Consider the following 6,416-nt stretch of genomic DNA (forward strand, 5'->3'; position numbering starts at 1 on the left):
GCCTACGCGATGAGATAAGTAAGGGGAATGTCACAGACTTTCTGATCTAGCGTTAGGCTACTACTGACCTTCTGAGGTTATCAGGAAGATCATCTGCTTCCAGACTGGGGTTGACCTCAGTACCTGAAACTGCAAAGAGTGAAACCACAGTAAGGAGGATCTACAGTATCTTTAAATTAAGACTAGAGAAGGGAAAAGCTCTTCTAATATTTTTCCTCTTTATTTTTGTGGTAAATGAATTAATAAAAATGTTTGAGCATTTCAGTTATTGTGTCTTTTTGCTGTATTTTTCCATGAATGTGTGCTGTCTACCTTTTACTCTTTACTTCCACTAATTAAATTTTATTATCATTCCTTTATCTCCGCATTCTGAAGTGCCTGAGCATTTATTTTCCTTAAAGTGATCTCACCTGTATCCCATAGTCTCTTACGGACTATTAGAGATGGAAGCTAGAATGAAATGTGAGCCATACTACTAGATATTTAGGAATATTAATTAAGTCATAATAGTAGTTCTATTTAAGCGCTTCTTTGTGGTTGCAATAGCACATCTTCCTGACAAGTTTACTTCTTTGCCTTTGCTTGAGTGGCACATGATGTTTTTTTGCATGTTCCACTCAGCTGGGTACCAGCTGCATTGTCTCGATGGCTTTCAAAGGAGACTAATGGGCCTAATCCATAAATACTGACTAGAAGTCAGAGTAAAGGCAGGAGGCTCTGTTTATTGGCCATTACTCATCAACAAATGATAGCAGTGTTAAACAATAAACACAGAGCGCTGAGAATATCGTTAACATGACTTACAAAATAAATGTTTCTACGATATATCAGCATTTGGTAGCCAAATCCGCAGATGGCTCTAGGACAAGATTTGTCATCTGCTGTGTTTTAAACAACAATATCTTTTTAAAAAGCTATTTCTGGTTCTCTGCTCCGATGGACTTGTAAGAAGACTGGGATTTTCTCAAAGAGGAAGATTGTCATTTCTACTGTTTTTGTGCCTGGCTTCATTGGGTTAACTTCATAAAGAACTGAGAATATCTGACAAATATTTGGATCTCTTCATAACCTGGGCCTCTACACTTGAGGTATATGTTATAGGAAGCATGCCTACACCCACTGACCACTTAATCGAAACAGGCAAAGGGTAAACCTTGAGACTTTAAGAAATGAATAACCACAAAACAAAATAAACCAGTTTTTATAGTCCTTCCTAGAACAAAGGGAAAAGCAATAATAAAAAAAAAAAAAAAGGTTTTGTAAACAGTCTGTTTGAACCCCTCCCCTTTTCTTCCCTGAAATCATATGCCTCCTTGCTTAGTACCACACTGCAAACAGCTGGAGTCTATCACACGTCTAGTATTATTCCCACTTGTTGAATTTCCTAAAACCAGATGGTCCAAAAACAATAAAGAAAGAAAGAATAAACATGTTTTAAATGATCCCATTTTCATGCTTTATCACTTTCTCACCATCATTTTAGCCATCTACCTAAAGATTTATTTTGGAGGCTAAGTGGTGATTACAGATGAATATACTTCTAAAACTCATTTGACATGCCTTACTTTAAAACACTTAAGAATACGAGACAGTGAAAGACTGGAGGTCTCAAACTCCACATCCAGCATCTGAGTCAATTACGTAACCACAGCTACAGGTCTGTTTCTTCACTGGTAAGAGCAGAATTGTTGCAGAGCAGGGTTGATATCTGGCAAACTTATGTTCTCAAAAATCATAAGACATTCTTATTTTTACTAATTGCATGAAAATCTCAAACTACCTCATTAAGAGGCAAGTGACCCCTCCACTTTCCAGTGAAACATGCCCTGGTTAAATCCCTACATAATAAGGTTGTCATGAATGTTAAATATAGATAAAGCACCTAGCAGTAGTTAATGGCCAATAAATGTTAACCCTTTTCCCTTTCCATTTTGTCCTTCTTCCTGTTCTTTTTTTTTAATTAAAAGTTTTTCTTTTTAAGTTTATGTATTTTGAGAGAGCATGCAAATGGGGGAGGGACAGAGAGGAGAAGAATCCCATGCAGGCTCTGCACTATTGCAAAGCCTGACACAGGACTAGAACTCATGAACCATGAGGTCATGACCTGAGCCAAAGTCAGACTCTTAACTGCTAAACTACCCAGGCACCCCTGTCCTTCTCCCTGTTCCTAAAGAGGAGAAAAGTCACTAGTGTTCCTAAACATTAATATTTGTGGAATAGACTTAGGAACAGGATAAGAGAAAAATCTCAGACTTTTAGTGAAAAATGTAAAATGATGACAAGACATCAATGCCTTTCTGGAACCTCTGCTCCGGGCTCATACCATACAATTTTCCTCTCTTTAAAAATTTTTTTATTTGAATATAATTGACACATTAGTTTCAAGTGTGCACATAGTGACTTGACAAGTGTATACATTATGCTATGCTCACCACAAGTGTAGCTATGGTCTGTCCCATTATATCACTATTCCAGTATCACTGATTAGATTTCTTGTGCTGCGCCTTTTATTCCCATGACTTATTCGTTCCTTAAATGGATGCCTTTATCTCCTACTCCCCTTCATCCATTTAATTTGTCTCATTCTGAAAACACAGAAGCACCAAAATGTTAACACCTTCCTTAAAGCTACTTAAAGAACAGGGGCACCTGGGTGGCTCAGTTGGTGAAGCGTCCAACTTCGGCTCAGGTCATGATCTCACAGTTCATGAGCTCGAGCCCCGCGTCGGACTCTGTGCTGACAGCTCAGAGCCTAGAGCCTGCTTCAGATTCTGTGTCTCCCTCTCTGTCTGCACCTCCCCTGCTTGCACTCTGTCTCTCTCTCTCTCTCTGTCTCTCAAAAATAAGCATTAAAAAAAATTTTTTTAAGTTACTTAAAGAACAGATGCAAAAAGAATATCAGAGTCTCCACATTGGAAGTTCAAACTCTAAAAACAAGCACATTATTTTTGAGCTATTATTCAGTGATTTGTTTGTGTATCAGCAACCAGTAGTGAATCACGAGTTATGTTTAGGTTGTGAGTGTTCAAACAGAAGCCCCATTACATGCTCAGATCAGGAAGCCAAACAGGCTAAACGAAGACCTCACAGTGGAAAGCAAAGAATGAGTTTGTAAGTGGGCAAGTGCACACGCAGCTGCCATGGCTGTGGTTCGTTGACGAGCTTTTTTTTTTTTTTTTTTTCAGTGGTTGACATCATTGTCTTCTGCCCCTTACTGAAATGTTTCCACTGCTGAATCTGTGAAGCTTCACTCTATGCTATTCCCGAGTCAGGTTCCCTGATATAGTCACCTGGGGTATCTATCAAGGCTGCACACCCCAACACTCATCTGCTTCCTAGTTCTCCCTCTTGCATTTGTTGCTTTGGCTGTCCATTTACACAGGCTTCACCACTGCTAGGTCATTGCCCTCTGCACTCAGGATGCTAACTTAGTGTGTGATCTCTAAAGGTCCTAGGTACCTCTTGCTTGATAAGAGTACCAAACTCATTAGTACCCTGTGACGATGTTGGAACACTCCACACCTATATACCGTAAGTGGGTAACTTACAGCATTTGCCTACACATAGCTCCAAATATGCCCCAGAAGCATGGCCCCGTTCCCAGACCATGGCCATCTGAGAGATGGCAGTTTTGCTCTTGTCTGCAGGTTGAATGCTTTTCAGAGTCACTCTGATCTGGTTTCAAGAGAAACCCCAATGGATGGCTTTAGCGTGTTCCAAGGGACTATTGTTAATCACAAGAGCAGGCTTGGATCCTGTTGCAATTCAACATCCTCAACATGCCTCTGATCTGAGCTTTCTTGAGATAGACTGCAATGCCCTTGGAGGTTCTAAGACAGGACACACTTCCAGATGTTCCTAGATCACAGAGAAAACAGGACCAGGTCACTGCCTTTAGATGCTTCCAAATAGCACAACAGGATTAACTGTACGCAGTGATCCATGCTAACATTTAGCCTTATTTGCAATAAGGACCCAGATATGTGAACAGCCTGCTGCTCCTTGGCAAAGTGCACTTCAGTTTCAAGCTGATGTGTTTACTTTCCAGGGTTGAAATTGTTGTCAGCAATTTTTATTTTAAATAGAAGTTGCAGTCACTGGCCTTTTAGAATACTTCATATTTACAAAGGTGTCTTTTATAAGAACATCCTAAAGTGCTGTATGAATATCATTTCATTTATCCTTATAACATCTCTGTGAGGGAAAATAGCCCATATTACCCTCCCCCACGGTCACCAGACCCAGTGTTCAAATGAAAGCACACACAGAAGGAGGCTTCTGGAAGACCAGGATAGAACTCATGGTGGAACCAAGAATAGCCTATTATGGTTGCATACAAATGTTCAGACTGGCAAAGGGTTGGGAAACATAACTCTATCACCCCAAGAGAATAACACTTTCTTGAGGACAGAAAAAGGGGGTAAAGGAAGAGAAGTTTCCTGAAATGAACCTGTTAAATTAGGAGCATTCTACAAGAACTATAACTTTTGATCTGGTAATGACGTGAATTCTTGATGTATTCTTGTTCTCATTTATTCTTATTCTTACACTATCTTTATGACCAATGCAGACTTGAAATTGGTTAGTCTCGGAGTCTAGCATTCATTTCATCAAAATGAAGCCGGTTTGGAAATTATCACTAAATGTAATTTTTCTCATTCTAAACCTGCTTACCTATGTAGAGATGTTGTTAAAGCCTCCATTTTTGTGTTCTTAAAATTTTATTACAAAATTATATTTTATGTAATATAGTTATATGTATAACATATACAGTTAACTGTATACGTATACGTATAACTATATGTATTACTATAACTATATGTATACTAGTTATATGTAGTACATTACAGTCATGAAAATCCACATGAATTCATTTGCTTCTTATCATCCTGTAGCATAGATGGAGCAGGTATTATTACCCCTGTTTTACTGACAAGAAAACTCAGGGTGGTTTCTAAGCACATTTACCCAAGGTTAACTTTGGGTTCAAATACAAACAAATAAAGCAAGTTATTTGATTCCTGATATGAGCTTGTACATAGGCAGTTACAGAACGTTCATTCTTTCCTAAGAAGAGAATGTATGGAATGTAATATTTTAAACCTGATAAAACCGGGGCGCCTGGGTGGTGCAGTCGGTTAAGCGTCCGACTTCAGCCAGGTCACGATCTCGAGGTCTGTGAGTTCGAGCCCCGCGTCAGGCTCTGGGCTGATGGCTCGGAGTCTGGAGCCTGTTTCCGATTCTGTGTCTCCCTCTCTCTCTGCCCCTCCCCCGTTCATGCTCTGTCTCTCTCTGTCCCAAAAATAAATAAAAAACGTTGAAAAAAAAAAACCTGATAAAACCATTTTTCAATTGTTAAAATCTAACGATACAACCAAGGAATAGAAAAAAATGGATTCAAACCATGAGATCACGACCTGAGCCGAAGTCAGATGGTTAACAAACTGAGCCACGCAGGTGCCCATACCCTTTTTTTTCCTTATCATATTTTCCTGCAACTCTCCATCCTTTAGTCAAGCCTAGCATAAAAAGCACTCAGATTTTTCCACTTCTTCAGGTCTTACTTCCTTATGAAGTTTTCCGTGTCACATAAAACCCATGTTAAGTAAGTTGGTATGCTTTCCTCTCATTAATCTGTCTTGTGTTGTAGAGACTCTGGGCAAGAACTTACAAGGTGGAGGAAAAAGGATTTTTTCTCCCTTACAGTAGATGTTACTGTTATTTCTATAGATGGCAACCAGGATATTCGTTTCACCATATTCAAAACCAAGACAAATCCATGGTGTTGTGATACATACACATCTTTAGATGGCTTTGGGGGGTTTGTTGGAAACCTTGGGCTTGTGTGCTTCATGTCCTTAGAAGAAACTGGGACTTAACTCTTGTGCCAGGAGAAACAGACACTGTTTGTACATTCTGACTCTCTGTATCAAACCCAACATTTCTAAGCCCGAGTATCCAAATTTGACAGATCTTCTAGTTGGTATTAAGGGCCCATGAACAGGAGTAGAGTTTGTAAATGGTCTACTTTATGTAGTTGGGGCATAATAGCAGCATAGTATAAATCCGTTAAGCAAAGTTTTAAAAGTCTGCCAAATTAAAAAAAAAAAAAAATTTACCAGTTGTCTGGAGTATATACTGAGCCTCATATTTGAAAACATAATGTTAATTTGTAAACTTTAAGAAACCTATTTATATACTCTGTATTTTTAAAAGTTTTTTCCTTAAGTGTTACTATAACATTAAAATTGTTATTTTACTGATAATTCTCTAAACTTGTTTTTATCTTATTATGCAGACAAAATATGCTATATTGTAGTCAAACAGAACAAACAAAAGCTTAAGAAAGAAACTAAAATTCACCCAAGATAACCACTATTAACACTTTGGTAACTTATAATCAGGCATATATACAC

The sequence above is a fragment of the Panthera onca genome, chromosome B1 (genome assembly GCF_046562875.1).
Source record: "Panthera onca isolate mPanOnc1 chromosome B1, mPanOnc1 haplotype 2, whole genome shotgun sequence".
Taxonomy (NCBI): Eukaryota; Metazoa; Chordata; class Mammalia; order Carnivora; family Felidae; genus Panthera; species Panthera onca.